At 37.1% G+C, this 17,330-nt stretch overlaps 1 protein-coding gene across 6 annotated transcripts in view; it reads left to right on the top strand.

Annotated features, from left to right (window-relative positions):
• The first annotated feature begins 1,244 nt into the window (after positions 1 to 1,244).
• Positions 1,245 to 17,330, top strand: part of MBNL1 (muscleblind like splicing regulator 1) — a 203,227-nt gene continuing 187,141 nt past the window's right edge. The window contains exons 1-2 of one of the 6 annotated variants that reach the window (XM_046002514.1): positions 1,467 to 1,487; positions 8,051 to 8,109. The gene's annotated coding sequence lies outside the window, so the exon portion shown is untranslated. Of the gene's footprint in view, positions 1,368 to 1,462; positions 1,488 to 8,050; positions 8,110 to 17,330 lie in introns of those variants that run through there. The other 5 variants (XM_046002500.1, XM_046002516.1, XM_046002515.1 and 2 more) reach the window with 5 other exon arrangements.

Here is a 17,330-nt window from a genome sequence, read left to right as displayed (position 1 = left end):
TTCTTCAAGAATTTTCTTATAAGTATCTCAGTAAAGAATTCCAGTCCAATTTTATATTGATGATGCTCTGGTGTTCTGCTGTTGTGGCAGCTTTCTTAGTACTGTTTGTTCATTTATCTTTACTTCCTGCAAATTCACACCACATAGGAGTTTAGGTGAAAGGGGAAAATGTTTCCGTTTTTAATTATCCCCTAATTGCTCTTTATTGTCCCTTTGAAAATATGGTTAAGCAAAAAGTAGAGTGTGATACCCTGAGAGCATGATAGTTTCCAAAGTCCAGAAAATGGTTCCTGCAGTGTGTGGAGGTTTGCATAATTACTGTTATTCTTGCAATCCACCCCGCCCCCCTTCCTCCCCCAACAGCAATGGATGGGGTGGGGGGCGGCGGGGGGGTGGACTGCCACATACAAATTGCAGCTGTTCATCTGCTGTTAGTCTGCTTCTTCTATCCAGTAACCTGGGAGAAGTACATATATGAGTATTTCCTTCTCTTTGAGGTTGGCGATAGTGTTGGCTTTGATCAAAGGGGTTTTTTTGTCCTTTTTCCACCATTGTCCTTACCATCCCATAAATATTTTCAATTAGTGCTCCAACCTGGTAGAAACTTGACCGGTTATGTTCAACAGTGCAGGACCTGCACCTGTTTTTTATTCTTGTGGCTGAAGTTGAGAGAGACCGTAGCTTATGGATAAGCAAGAGTTTCAGTTTTGCAATGCTTTATCTATATGTAACAGGCAGCTATTCATGAGAAAGGAAGTTTAAGGCTTGTAGGTAAAAAACCACTACCCAGATTCCAGGAAAATGCCCGTTTACTGAAGTTTTTGTTGTTTTTTCTTTTTTCATTTTACACTATGTCTGTAGTCAGATTAGCATTTAGGTCATACTCCAAAGAGTTTAAAGTAATTAGCCTTATAAAAGCAAGTTTATTCCTCATGTATCAGCTTGACAGTTTTCGTCTGCATAGAGTGGTATTTTGTTTTTCTATGATTATCTTTCGGCCACAGAGGAGATGTTTCCTTATGTAAATGAGCATTGCATAATCAAGTATATATTTCAATAACTTAACTTTTTGAAAACTTGCTTACACCTATAAATTCGTGTATGTGTTAACTGCATATGTATAAATGCACAAATTACAGCCTGTCCCCATGATTCTAAATGCAAGGTTTGTGAAGACTTTTCCATTCTCTATAGAAATTATAAAGCAAAATGACTCTGGTGTTTCACAACTTCCTCTTTTGGTAGTGTCCTTTTGCAGAGAAAAAAAAATTGACTGAAGAGAGCTGAGTGGAGTCAGAGCCCTTGGAGATGCTGGTTATCTCAACTATTTAAGTAGCTTAACAACCAAGGGAAAAGAAGACATTGCGGTAAGAAGAAAGTGTTCACTTGCTATTTTTCACTTTATTGCTTGGATTACTGTTTGTGGAACAACAACTTAAATATTGGTTGGATTATGAAATAGATGAGATAAATCTGATAATTTTCAAGTAAGTACTCAATATTTTAAATGAAGAAGTTTAGTAAGTTTGCCGTTTCAACTTCACGTACAACCTTTTGAAAAGCTGGGCCAGTTAAAAGTTCTTATTGATCTCCAAATTATTTTAACTGAAAAGTATACAAGTTCTCTTTTTTTCATAATTTTGTACACAATTTAGTGCTGAAAGAACTTTTGCATTGATATAAGTTTGAAAACTTTTTCTTCCCCTAGCTCCAGTAAATTCCTAACATTTGTAAGTTATCCTACCTATATTTGTTTGTTCATTTTGCCTATGCCTAGTTGGACATTTTATGGAAAAAAAGATATTCTTGCATTTGATTCTATTTACTGTGAAAATACATAGTATTATTTAAGGTGTTTCGTATTTCAGTATTATTTCAGTATTTCAGTATTATTCAGTATTTTTCAGTATTATTTCAGTATTATTTCAGTATTATTTTTCATATCATCACATTGTGATGATATTGAAATACTTTTGAAAAAGCAATTTGTAACATAGATAATAGTATTTAAAAATGTAAATGAAGCAAGTAAATCAAATTTTAGAAATTTATGTTTAAGATTAATTTATAGTTTTAATGCCCAAAACTGGACAAGAACTGTAAGACCATTTGGATTCATAATTGGGGATCAAACTAAGCTGAGACTAATTTAATTAGGCAATTCTAGAGTAATCTAAATCCAGGAGAATTATTTTTTTTTGTGCCACACTAGAGTAATGTATATACATATTAACTATGTAATAGAATTATATTTATCATACAGCAATTTTAAAATCTTTTTTTAAGCAAATGAATGCTTATTTAATTTGTTTTTTTTTAATTAGAATAATCACATGATTTCTGAAAAAGAAAGTCTGCATTATTCCATAAATTAACGGGCTTCATTTTAATCAGTTTGGTTAAACAAGCCATCACATGGGGTCTATTACATTACCTAGAAAATAGGGTGTTTTTAAAAAATAATTTTCATGCAATGTACTGTGATGGGACTTGTTGTCTTTTGGTTACAGAGAGAAGGAAAACAAATTGTTAGTGTTATAAATTCAGTCAGTGAAATGTTGACTTAAGTTTGACATGCTTAACTAGATCAAAATCTTAAAATTAAGTTGGTAGTTGTGAGGAATCCATTAAAATTGTGTATGTTCATCTTTATGTATCACACACTAATTAAACACACCAGAACTTGATCATTGTTCTTTGCAACAAAACCACTTATAATGTCTTTCTCTTGGAAAAAAAAAAAAAAAAAAGAAGTATTTTTAAATGTCCAGAATTTTAAGGATGAGATATTTCGATACCATAAACTATTAAGTGTGTTGTGTTTGTCATACATAGTGTGGTATTACACTGAATAACTGATAACAACCAAGAAAAACACAGCCCAAGGTGGTTACAATCGAAACTGATCAACATACAGTAATTCAGAACAGCAAATGAAGGCCCAAGAAGTAAAGAAAATCCTATCTTGCTGGCAAAATGGATGTGTTGTGGTGGTGGTGGTGGTGGTTGTGAACTATTGAAATCTCTGAATGAACAGCCTAGTTCCAGATTAAGGAAAATAAATTTAAAATTTTTTCTGTGACAAAATCATATTTACAGAAAAAAATTAGTGCTACCTGGTTGAGTTTCCTTAGTCACACAGATTGTTAAAGGAGACGATCTTACCATTACTCGGAGGGTAACAAGATGCATTGCTTCTGCTTTTCTTGCACACAGTGTAGTAAGAAAAAAGCATTTAGACTGCACCCCTAAATCCAAATTTTTGAAGTGAAATTAGATATAATATTGCAAATAATTTATTACTGGCATATACAAATTTTAACTTTTGAACTATAGATAAATATTTTACTGTTTTGCTAAGATTACATTCATGCGACACCCTAAGGTATAAATTTTCACTGAATCTAATCTAAGTTGAAACTGGGTGCTTGCGGCATAACATCGTGAAATTTTCTTAGTAAGACATGGTTGACTATGTGGTGTGTGCGTGATCTTGCTCAGCATCTGTCCAATTGTTGAAATCCAAAGTTGATCCAACAAATCTCACGGTTTAGTGGGTGTCTGCGCCCTCCTTCACAGTGTGAACTTTCTAGAGTCGCCCATCTGTGCAGGAGAATGACCTGCTTCTAGAGGGCTCTATCCCACCTTGGCTCAGATAATAATTTCACTTTGAAACAATGATGCTATTTGTTCTTAACATAAATACCTTGACTTCCAAAAGAACTTCTGAAACATTGAAACACTTGTTTGGTTTCCCCTTCTTTCCGGCATTTTCTCATTTGCAAAAGTAGATGAGAGTTTGTTGCCCTAAAGAAAGATCGTGGTTTGGGTGCAAACTAAGAGGGATAGCATGTTTTGAATTCAGAAACAAAAATCCTCTAAATCTGGATAAGTGCCACATGTAACATATTCATATTTATTCTAGTAATAAAAATATGTGTTCAATGGGAAAATTATTGTGTTCACAAAAATATGCACTTTGGAATTACATGTGCTCTGTAAGAGAGAATATGTATCTCATTTTCATACAGGAAATAATTTCTGCAAGTATAAAGAATAAAGGCAAGTTCTTTTACATTTCTGAATATTTCCATTTAAAAGGGTACATTTTATGAAGTGTAACGTACACATCTGTACTCTAGAGAATAAAACTTTTATATCTTTATAATTTTTAAATATTTAAAATGTAAATTATTTGCTGTTTGAGAATTATTATTTCCAATACTTCCCTAACATCATTGATATTTTTATTATTTTATATGAACTAAAATTTGGCACTTAGATTTGATGTCCTCTAGATACTTTCCAGCTTTGTCTTTTCATTATTTTCTATGGGTCTTAATTTTTCAGTAATAGTAAGGAGAACAGTGGACTTGTAGTTTTAGATCCAAATTGAAAGAAAAATGGCATTAAAATCATTAATTCATATTGGAACCATGGGAAGTAAATCAGAAATGAAGTTAGCCTACTGGTTTTACTCCACAAGTTAGTATAAAATGTCACAGCTCTTTGTTATTCTACTTTACAGATACTTCATTGTAAATTTTCGTTTTTTTCAATATTGGGTGGTTATCACAGCCTCAAAAATTCTTTTCTCTTTGGAAACAAACACAAATAGTAATATGATCATGAAAAAAGTCACCACAATTCTGATTCTGAAAAAAATAAATTTAGCAGCTTTTTTCTTTAATCATACCTCAGGTTCGATTTATTTTCATTTTGCATAAGAAAAAAAATAGAAGCAGACTGCTTTTATGCTTTTCCTGTGTTGGTGAACAGATCTGAATTGGAGAAGAGGTAGGAACATTCTCTACGCAATTAGGCTGCCTTCTGAGTAAAAATCGTATCTAATGCCATTGAAGTCTCTTAAATGTTCACTAGAAATGTTTATTATACTTCACCTACTTAAAATTTTTTTATTAAGAAAAATTCCAACCTCAAAAGAGTTATAAAAATAAAAACATAATGAATACCTATATATCCTTACCCAGATTTGCCTAATCTTCATATTTTACTCTATTTGCTTTATAATTTGCTCTTATTCTTTCTTTCTGTCTCCATTTTTTCTTTCCGAACCACTTGAGGGTAAGTTATAAAAAACATGACCCTTGACTTCAGCTTGTAAGTGCTAAAAATAGAGGTAGTCTCTTATGCAACGGTTATAATATCTACTTCATAAATTCACACCGATACAATACTTTTATCTAACATTTGCCCATATTCCAGTTTTGCTATTTATCTGATAATACCCTTTATAGTATTTTCCCCTCCAGTAAAGAATCCAGTTTAGAGTCATGTGTTACATGTAGTTGCAATGTCTCTTTAACTTCCCTTAATCTGGAACATTTCCACACCATTTCTTTGTGTTTTATGAAATTGAAAACTTCAAAGTCTATCCACCGACTCTTCTTTTCTTTTTAACGAAGTGTTCTTCATTAATATGTGTCTGACATTTCCTCATGATGAGATTGTGGCTATGCATTTTTTGCTAGAATATGGCGTAGGTGATGTCTCCTCTCATGCGATCATATGGAGAGCCACAAGATGCTCATCTGTGCCCCATTGGTAATGCTAACTTGGGTTGCCATGTCAAAGTCTTGCCTCATTTCTCCACTTTATAACGAAAACTCCTCATGAAACATTTCCCTTTGGGTTTAATATTAATTGATGTTCTCATCGGATGCAGTCTTTACTGTAATGCATGATAGTTAGGAAATCATGATTCTCCAGCTCTGGCACTCCTTGCATATTTCAGTCAGTCTTCTGCATTCTAACGTAAGCAAAAGAGCTCCCTTCTCTCCTGTATTTAATTACTAATTTGTATATCTGTTATTGATATTAAGTCATGAATTTCTGTCTTTCTGATGGTTTATAATTCCTTTCTGATGTATATCTGTTATTGATATTAAGTCATGAATTTCTGTCTTTCTGATGGTTTATAATTTATAAACAGATCAAGTTTAAGGTTATAAACATAGGACTTGGTTCTTGAAATTATTAGGTCCTAGGTAATGATGATGATGATAATGTTAATAATAATTCCTTACTGCCTTAATTATAATGGTGCTCAAATTGTCTACATTTAAATAATGAAGCCCTCTTATTCTGGCTCCTATGGCCCTGGCATGCCTCCATCATGTTAGTGAACACTTTCTGGTGTAAAAAGATCTTCTAACCTCATCTTGTACTTATCCCATCCCAAACCCAGAATCATCCATTTCTTCTTTTTTCTTTCTTTCTTTTATTTTTTTTTTATTTTTTATTTTTTTTAAAGATTTTACCTATTTATTTGACAGACAGAGATCACAAGTAGGCAGAGAGGCAGGCAGAGAGAGAGAGGAGGAGGCAGGCTGTCCGCAGAGCAGAGAGCCCGATGCGGGGCTCGATCCCAGAACCTTGGGATCATGACCCGAGCCGAAGGCAGCGGCTTTAACCCACTGAGCCACCCAGGCGCCCCTCTTTCTTTTATTTTTAAAGATTTCTTTCTTTTTTTTCTTCTTTTCTTTCTTTCTTTCAAAGAGAGAGAGAGAGCGAGGGGAGGGGCAGAATAAGAGGGAGAGGGATAGAGTCTCAAGCAGACTCCCTGACACGGGATTCGATCCCATAACCCTGAGATCATGACCTGAGCTGAAATCAAGAATCAGCACTTAAGTGACTGAGCCACCCAGGCCCCCCACATCTCATTTCTCTTGATGGGGAATGGTATGAGAGGCCAAGATCTGGGTTAGGTATACTCACTGCCACTGGAGTGTTTTTGTTTGTTGACCCTTTCAGCAAAAACATATTAATGCAAGTGCACATAGTATGCATACCCAAAAGCATATGCATGCATTCATAAAAACTCTTGTATCTATACACACATATTTTGGGCATCATGAGTTTACCTGATATCTCTAGTTCTAATCCATCCCCAGAAGGTTATTTCTTGCCTTCGCCTATGCCATGTTTGTGTGCTCCTTCTTCCATAGCATGAGCCTTGGATCTTAACATCAGCATGTTTACTTATTTACTCATTTCTATAAAACATCGAAAATAATTTCTGAATTCCTTTACCCAAACCACTACAATAAACAAACCTACTGAAAAAGAATTCTGGGTCTGTGTGCACTTCTTACCCCACATACCCATAGCCCACCAAATACTGTGTTTGTGGTTGCTTGGATGAATTCCTTTCTTCCTGCTTTCCCTCTTCCTTCCATCCCTGCTTCTTTTTCTTTCTCTCTATGTAGGGTATCATAGTATTCATTTGAAATATAATACGGTTCATTTGTTTCTTTCTTTTATTTTAAGTACTCTATGCACCTTTATTTCTGTATCTGATTTTTAAAAAATTTTTTTAAATTTAATTTCTTTTCAGTGTAACAGAATTCATTGTTTATGCACCACGCCCAGTGCTCCATGCAATACGTCCCCTCCATAATACCCACAACCAGGTTCATTTGTTTCTGTTTGTTTCCAGTTTTAGAATTTTTTCCCCCTCTGCATTGTTACTGGTTTAATTTTATTTTTTAATTTATTGGCTTTTAATTTTTTTCCAAGCCATGGAGAGTAAGTGTTACTTGTCCCAGATATGTCTGTTAAACAAATCTGATGATCCTAATTCAGATGTTATGATACAATTTGGAAATACCTGTTTGAGTTATTGGCTATACTTTTATCTTTATATTTCAATTCTGTTCAATCTACATTTAGTCTGAATTTAATTATCCTCTTGGATATTCCAAAAAGTGACAATTTTAGAAAAGAAAGTGGGTTCTCAGATGTATTTGGTCAATCTTATGAATTTATTATTCCAGAGTGGCTTTTAAAAGTTAAATGTACATGTATCGTCACATTTACAGAAAAATAGGTAAAGAAGGAAGCAACCATGAATTTGTGTAGTCCGTAGCATTGGGCAAATTCTCAACCTTTTCTAGAATATTCCTGCCCCTAGCACTCTCCCATATTCTACTCTAGTACTCATAATGATGAATGCATCCTGATATTTGTGGCAGGAAGAGAAAGTGGGTCAGTGTCAAGATTCATTTTCAGTTTCCATTCTGTCACTTAGGGACTGTGAATCTTGGATGGTTACTTCTCTTCTCTATTCAGATATCTAGCACCGTAACTGTAAGTTAAAAAAAAAATTATACCTTCTTAACTTTTTGCCAACTTCTGGACTCATACCTCAAAGTGATTATTAAACTTCAGATGTTACCAGGCATCTTAAAGTTAACATGTCCAAAAGAAAGCCTCTCATTGCCCACCCTTCTCTCTGCTCCATGCCCAGTCTTCTTTGGTTGATAAATGACACCACCTTACACCCAGTTATCCAGGTCAAAAGCATCACTAATTTCTTTCTTTCCTTCACCTATATCCTATTTATCGGCAAGCCCGTCAGTTCTATTTCCAAAATATATCTCAACATCGACCGGGTTCATCCCTTCCACCATCCTGAGCTCAGTGTAAGACACTATCATTTCTTCTGGACATCTCCATTCTACTTGTAGCCTATTAAGAAATCCCTCTTTCAATTCTTGCATTCCTGCCAGCATGATGTTTTAAAATAGAAATCAAATCATATGACTCCCTGCTCAAAATTCTTTAATGGTTTCCTATTTTGATTATGAAAGAATTCAAATTCCTCTCTGTTGCTTATGTGTCTTGTCCTCTACCTCCATCTCCACCCTCATAGCGTACTTCTCAACCTTTCATTCATTACGCTCTGACTCCACTCCTTATTTTGCCCCTAGGGCATCCTAAACTCATTCCTGACTCAGAGAATTTGCACATGCTTTCCGTCTTTTCGTGGCATATGCTTCTCACACATTATTGTGACACAGCTCCTCTTTATTCAGATGTTCAAATGTTCCTCCTAAAGGGTGTCTTCAATGACCAAGTACATATTTTATGATCGTGTCCCTAACCCACTCTCTATCCTTTTGTCTCATTTTAATTTTCTTGATAACACTCAATGTTACATAAAATTTTTATCTTTATTTCTTTGTTTAATTACTTATTGTGTGTTTCTGCTACTAAAATGTAAGGTCCATGGGGGCAGGGGTTGGTCTGAAATGTTTGGTTCATGTTACATCCTTAGCGTCTAGAAAAATGCATGGAACATACTAGGTATTCAAGTGATGAGTAAGCACAAGGCCTCAAGAGTTCTGAGCCTTGTATATAAATAAAACAAATGTAACAAAAATAACAAGTATCTCCCAAGGTCGTGTAGAGGAGGCCACGGGTATGGTTGTGCTCTGAGCTGCAATGCAGTTGTCAGGTGGGATAGTTCTGTTAACACAGAGTGAAAGGAACTGAAACAAAAGAAGTGGTCCCAGGAGACAACAAATAGACCGAGAATTCTCTTCTTTGTGTATTGGCTCTCTTCCATGCAACTAAAAGGGACGGGTTCACAGTGGGTACCACTAATCTCTTAGGATCCTGGGGGCAATTGCTCTGCTTTGCTGCCCCACTGCCTTTGCACTTGTTCTGCCTCTGCCCTCACCCCCAAGAAAAACATGTGCCCACCCTTCCTTGCCAGTTAGGGTTCATTGCTTCCCTCAAGCCAGATGGAAGAGCAATCTCCTTCCAGCATTCTTTCCTGATTAACCATCTGCCTGTGCTGGCCTCATGGCTATGCATATAGTTCACATATTGTTTTGTAATTATTTCCTGGTTTTGCATTTCATCTTGAAGTGGATTTTAAAGCTATTCTAGGAAAACTGTTTGGAGTTGTTTTGTGTGTGTATCCAACAGATCAAGTTTAAGGTTATAAACATAGGACTTGGTTCTTGAGATTATTAGGTCCTAGGTGATGATGATGATGATGATAATGTTAATAATAATAGCTTTGCTGTTACATTTTTTAGTACTAGTTTTTAGTACCATTGCATATCATTTTTAGTATCAGTTTTGAAATAACATTGCATATTAGATGCTTCAGATGATTAACAAATTTAACACCCTCACTAACTTTGTGAGTTAAGTACCATTAATACTATTTTACAGATTTAAGGGAAAAAAGGTTCTGAGAGAGTTCACTGGATAGTGGTCAACCAAACTGATCCTGGTGTGTCTGTCTCTACAATGGATCTTTATCATTAATACACTGCCTTTAGAACTTACATTGAGAAACAGAATAGGCAAAGCTTTGGTTTAAATACAGTTAAAAATGTATATATTATATGGCACAGCCCCTCTGAAATCTTAGGCACTAGTAGGAAAAATCTCAAAAGACGTGAATTTTCAGCCACACTATGAAAAATATAAGGAGTCACCTGAGACATTAAAATACTTGGGGGTTATATTTCTTGGTGTCGTCATAGCACAAGGCTCCCTGGGGGAGGCAGCATTAAGGTCGAATGATCAAAGTTTTCATCAAGACGAAAAGGATTGGGATAATACATTTTCAAAAAAAAACTCAGAAAATTGGCAAAGAACTGGAAAAACATTTCAGTAGTACATGAATTTAACATTGAGCCATGGTTTTGTATTGGTTTTTGTTTGTTTGTTTGTTTTCTTTTCTGTGGTCCTGCCAGAAGAGGTATTTGGTGACCCTGCCTTTGTGGTTCTCCTCAGGAAGTGGACTATGTGAAGAGAGGATTTTAGTTCTTGTGAGAAGCTTCTGTTTCCATTTTGAAGTGCATATACTCATGTATTCATATATCAAGCATTATGCATTAAACACCCATCTAGATGCTGTGGGATACCAGTGGCCAAAACCAAGTTTCTACCCTGGAGGAGCTGAACTTCAGTCTAGTGGGGAAAGACGATGAGTAAGCCAGTTAACAAGTGAATTTCTGAAAAGGGAATTTTAGATGATGACAGCAGCATGAAGACAATTCGGCAAAGTAAAAGGATAGAGAAACAGAGAAAGGAAGCTTCTTTACCTACCTGGCCTTTCAGGAAGGGAAATATTTAAGCTAAGACCGGAATGATGAGAAGCATGATGAGAAGCATGGTGCCGTGCGGAAGCCCTTGGGAAGAGGGATGTGCAAGTGCAGAGGCAGGAAGGAGATCCGCCTCTCTGAGAAGAAGAAAGGAAAAGTCCAGGTCTCAGAGAGTAGTGGGAGATGAAGATAGGGACCTGGGGTTGACAAAGGGCCAGGTTACTGAGATTGTAGGCCAAGGCAAGGAGTTAGCGCGAGCAAATATTCGCAAGGACAGGCACATGTATGTACTGGGGAACTGTGTGCAATGAATGATCCATTCATTATCTGTGTTTAACACAGAGTAGGAAAAACTGTTGTTTGAAGAGAAGCAGGAATTACTACATAGGTCAAAAGCTTTCTCAGGTGATAAATTTTTATATTTAGATAAATTTCAAGTAAGTGGAATTTATCTTCTCGAGGTAACTACATTTTCTTACCTTTTCATCATTTTTATAATAGGTGTGGGTTTGATAAAAGTGAAAAGGGCTTAAATATTATTTGAATTGCTCAATTTAAGATTTTCCAGCACAATTGCTGTGGAATAGCTGACCTTTATCACGGCCACTGAAAATAGGTAGCCTGATGTCTGGTAATGGGGTCATCAGGCACCTTAGTTTTTGTGTGGATATGAAGTAGGTAAGTCTAGAGAAAAGGCTGTTTTCCAGTCTCTGGGGACAACAGATGTTCTCTCATTGATCCTTCTCAAATCCCAGCGCCAATGACGGTAGGGACCCTTACAGCATCAACCTGTTCCTATTATAAGAGGCAGGTATTGACACTGCATTTTCAGAACAATTATAAATTTCCTCTGATTTATTTATATTATCCCAAGAGATTGAAATCATCCAGTTATTACATTTTAAATCCCAGAATTAGTTGGACACAACTTTTGAGGGGGAGTTGGGAGGCTGAGTGTGATTTAGGAAGGGAATACAGAATATCTTCCTGAAAAGGACTTCCTCTTCCTCCTCCTCCTCCTTCTTCCTCTTCTTCTTCTTCTTCTTCATATTATTGTTATCATCATTATTATTGTTATTTTTGTTATTATTATTGTTATCACTATTATTATTATTATTTTAACAAACCTAATAGCTGTTAGGGACAAGAACAAGTGGCATCCCCATATACTTGAGAAGTTAATGACAACTAGTGTGGCTGCTTCTATTTCTGATTTGGGTTAAGAGCTGACAATGAAAAAAACAAAAACAAAAACCCCTACCTACCAGTGGCACTGAACTGAGTGTGACTAGAAGGATGACAATGGGTGGGGTGCAGAGGAACACAACGGTAGCTTCCTCAAGGCAGGCAGACATGATATTGTAGGAGCTACAAGCTGACTTTTGAGTGTTTCTGACAACGCCCAAGTAGAAAATCATTATGTTACTGGTATTGGGAAGTGTGGAAGAGTATAGATGACTTACGTGCTATTTAAGTGATGCAGTTCATTGTATCGTGCAAACACGTGGGTCTGATGACTCACCGTGTCATTGGATTATTGCAAAGTGTGAGATGGTGTGTGGTTTCTGAGTGTATGCGTGTGTAAATGCATGGCTATCTGCAGGATGTGACTATTTGGGGAACTCTCTTGAAACAGGAAGCCACTTCCTGACCTGCTGCTTACAACAGGTGGACAGATTCACCAAGAAGCAAATATACTGAAGGATGAGAATAGTAGGTTTTCTACAGTAAGAACAGTACACATTTGTTGACACGAACTAGATTCAGGAGGGGAGCGTAGAAAGAGCACGTGGGCTTGAGGCATGACTCCAGAATCGGATGCTAAAGATGCCTTTTCCAGGGCCAGGCGTCCTCTCCTCCTGCCTTATTTGGCTTTGTTCTCTGATTGGTGACCCATCACGTTGGAAAAGAATCTCTTTCAAAAGTATAAATGTTCCTCTTTCTGTGGGTGATGTCACCATTCCTGTGGCCTAAACCTTTGTTACTAAATAGTACTTAGCAACACATAATCATTATTTCCTCCACTTAGAGCTCTGAGGGTGTTTGTTCTAATGAAATCGAGAGATACATTTTTTAGGGAGGTAGGAGTAAAAGCTGGGGAAAAAAAAAAGAGAAACGATGACTGGAACATCTCTTGACTTGTATTACTTAAAAGAGGCAAGTAGACAACTAAATTTTTATCCTGTGTTAACAGCTCCGACTGCATCAACACACACACACACACACACACACACACACACACACACAGCTCTGAAGGATGTGGTTTCTATGCAACTGCGCATTATATACTCTTTTTTAAAGTGATAGATGCTTTTTACTTGGCTTGGCTTGTCCTTCCCATGTTTTTTGTCATAAAGTGGAGGCGGAAAGTTGGACCAAAGAAAGCTGTGGCTTGTCCTTCCCATGTTTTTTGTCATAAAGTGGAGGGGGAAAGTTGGACCAAAGAAAGCTGTGCTCTGGTCAATTAAGAGTGATGTTTCTAAAGTGCCTGTTGATCATTCCAGGGAACATCATGGATTCCCTTTTGATTATACCCTACCTGTCCATTCAAAAAATTGTAAAAGGATCTTTTATAAACAATAGTTGTAAATTTCTTAAAGTTGTGATTTGATTTTAATGTTCATGTTTAGAACAGATCTGAAGTTTCACATGTGCTTGTTTTTAAAATATTCTAAATTTTTAAATTCATAATTTGAAATTATTACAATAGCTGTAATTTGTCAAAGGCCTGACATATGTTAGGTCAATTCCTGTGAAATCATTCATTATCACAGTTCTATGACGTAGACAGTTTATGTTAGCAGGAAACTGAGAGTACATTGTCTAGAAATGTGTGCTTCAGAACAGACTCCAAAGACTGTCTTTATTTCATGGGAGCTGAGGCAGAGACAGAGCGGAAGCCTTGGAAATAACACCCCCTTATTTTTTAACCTGATTCTGCTAAAAAGCGTGGTGCATACACAAGCCATTGCACCAGCTTGGTGAGAGAGAGGTGGCTATGCTGTTTCCAAGAGAAGCCAACAACACAGGCAGAAAGACAAGGCTGTAGCAACCATGACCCTTGCCAGTGAAAGCTGGCCCATGTGTCGTATTTGGCACATGTATACCATTTGCCAGTAACCCCAAGAGGCTGTGTTTTCTCTTGAGTCACCTGGGAATTTAGTCATAGATGAAACAGATTCACTTCAGCTGCCTTCTTCCATCACAGTGAGGAATATATCCAGCGTTGGACCAAGCGTCACCCATGTACTCCTTTTTCTTAATAATTAATTTTGGTTGTCTCATTTAAGTTGCATATTTGGTGCCACATATGCCCTTTTCCACAAGTTCAAGTCTAATCTAACAAAGTGAACACCTCCCAGGGCCCACATAGAGTCCTTGGTATTTAGGAACCCTCACAAACTATTTACAGTTTCTTCCAAGACAGACCTACCAGAATGCTGTAAGAATAAACAGACTTCAAAGTCTTCACAAGAGGAAAAACTGTTCTGGCTAAGTCTATAATTTAGACCATCTTCAGGGAAGAATGACTTCATGAAAAGAGAGGCCCAGAGTGGCCAGCCTCTTTTAAACAGTTAACTTTTTCTTTATTTAATTGTGAAGACTAAATGACAGGTAGGAAAGTGCTTTTGTAGGAATGTGGGAGTCTTGACGCTGTAGAAGGAAGTTACACTGTGTATGGGAGTAGCTTGTGGGTGGGAGTTGCAGACTACCGCTCTATTGCTAGTCCAGAATATTCATGCATAAACATCTTTACAATGGCACCCGAACAGAATTAATAAACTCCTATTAAAGGCACTTGATACATTATTTTTTAAGAGCACCTATTACCTATTATATTCAGGAACAGGAAAAAAAATGTACATCCAGGAACAAAGATTAAAAAAGAGCCTTTAACTTTGGTGAAACAAAAGATGATACAATTGGATTTTCGTATGTTAATTCAAAAGTTGACATGCTACACTGTCTGAAAGTAATGAGAGAGAAGCTGGCTTTGTGTTGTAGATGTCATAACCTTAAAAGACTAAACCTGAGAAATGAATGAATGTAAACAGCAAAGAATACAGCAAGGGAGGCGTAGTAGAGATCAGTCACAGATTTCCCCAAACCTTGCCCTCGGGGCCTGTATGGCGGACAATGTGCATCTCGACAGAAATAAAGTCCCTATTTCATGCAGCCAGGAAGAGAATTCTGTCTTACAAATTAAAAGGAATTCCAACACTGAAGACATGTACTGTAAGTATTGGGACAGCTCTCACATGGCTGTAATTCTAGACATTTGAATCATGTGGAAAAAAAAAGGGAGAGAGAGATCATAAAGATAATGATAATTGTCTTTTGAGTTTAGATTCACCTGTTTACACTCTTGCTTTCTGTCACTACACCCTGCACACTCATACTGTTTACTTAATTGATTATAATTATTTACTATTTCATAGCTATTGCGGGCTGGACTGTATGTTTCGAGAGCCTTGAGGTCTAGTTTTGCTCATTCTATAGTCTCAGATTCTAGGAAAGGCTGGAATTATGCCAGGTGCTTAATGATTCTTTGTGAGCTGGAGAGGAAAGTTGACAGCAAAAAGGCAGTGAAAATGCCGCCTTTACTGGTGAGTTGGTGACCTACAGCCAGAAAAAGTTTGAAAAGGGAAAAGAATGTTCAACATCGCCTAAAAATACGTTCAGTACTGGGCAGGTTCAGTGGGATCAGGTCCTGTCGGCAGTTACTCATTGCTAAGCCTGTGGCAGAAAATATGGGCATTCGAAGCCACCCATGTGTTGGCCTTTGGGACCAAAGCCACATTCACAACAACCATAAATTAAGACTTCTAATGTTACCTGCAAATGAGATTCGAATGAGAAATGTCCTATTAATGTATTTGTATTTATGATTTAACCATTTACTTTGTTGAATGAATTCATAATTATATAAGAATTTGCGAGACTTTATTTTTAGAAAGTTATATATATACATATATATACACATACACATATATACACACGTGTGTATATATACACTTTTATGTAATAGACATACACACACATTCTATAGTTCAATACAAATAAATCCAAAAAAGAAGTGGCCTAAGATATTTTTGATCTCTCAGAGACCCTAATGATATTCTCAAGAGGTGCTCATGATCACAATTTCTTAGAAAGAGGCAGCATATGGAATTATAAATAAATAGAAACCTAAGCATTATAGAATGTGTAGGATTATCCTCTGTGTGGACTTGACTGTATCTAGTTTGTTTTTAAGTCCACAGACAGACCACGGATGCTCACCTGGTATAAAGTGAAACGTGTTTAGGTGTCTTAGAGCCACCATGTCCTACCAGGTGTGTGATAAACACGCACTACCACCCTAGCTCCAGACAGCTAGTCCAGATTCCCACATGTCTAGATGCATCTGTGCACCGGTTTACCCAAACCTAACTCTATTGGAGACAGACATTCCTGCAGAGGACACTGTTTCTTTCAAGCCAAATAGACCTTATTTGCCAAAGGGAGAAAGTGGACCAGGTCAATGGATCGCCGCTGATTCTGGGTAATTCCATTTCCTGAATTCTAGCTCAGTAGGAGTACATCTTGGCTGCACACTGGAGCCATTTGAGGAACTTAAAAAAAAAAAAATACTGATGCTCGTATGGCACTCCCAGAAATTCTGATTTGATTGGTCTGGATTTCACTCCATGGATCCAAAGTGAAGTCAAAGTCAGGAACCACTGCCTTACTTTCAGTCTCCCCATTTCTAGGATGGGCTCATAAATACCACCTCGTTCGACTTTTGGAAGACTGCAAAGAGAGCTTATGTGCCATTAGAGTCCTGTCACATTCTGGAATTCACCAGTTTCCCTTCTTCTTTATCTCTGGAGAGGAAGTAGGGAAAGACGTAACTGTGGGCGTCTGGGAGGGTGAGATGGAGAGGCCCTTCACCAGAGCCCTCCAAGCTCCGTCAGTTAGCGGTTTGGTTCCTTAGGGTTATCCAACTATCTTTTGTCAAACTAATTGCTTTTGAAAGGTTAAGCTTCAATCTCACCTTCCTGTGAATGACTTTAATCAGATAATCTCATATCACCTAGTTGAGGATTAGTTGTTGAAAGCCTGGGGGAAGCAAGGAGAGAGTTGCAAGGAGAGCCTAGGATTCCCGAAAGGTGAGGTGGGGAAGCCTGCTGTTTGGGAGCTAGTCTTGGCCCTCAGTTGGCTAACAGCAGCCTAAAAAATAAGAAGAACAAACTTTCTCAAATTGCTAGGGCAGTGATTTGTTAAAAGTGTTCCTATGATCAAGTTGCTTGTCCGTCTCATGACCCTTTATGACTTTTCTTTCTGCCATGAAGCACTTAACACGTGCCAGGTAATTTTACCATTTGCCCGCTGCTTGAGAGTCCATGAGGAGCAAGGCCTGGCACAGCCCTAGCTTCCTTACTATCTGTCTGGCACATGGAGAGCACTCAGGGTTTATTG

The sequence above is a fragment of the Meles meles genome, chromosome 4, assembly GCF_922984935.1.
Source record: "Meles meles chromosome 4, mMelMel3.1 paternal haplotype, whole genome shotgun sequence".
NCBI classification, from domain to species: domain Eukaryota; kingdom Metazoa; phylum Chordata; class Mammalia; order Carnivora; family Mustelidae; genus Meles; species Meles meles.
The sequence above is the reverse complement of the archived record's forward strand: the minus strand, read 5'-3'. Positions and strand labels throughout refer to the sequence as shown.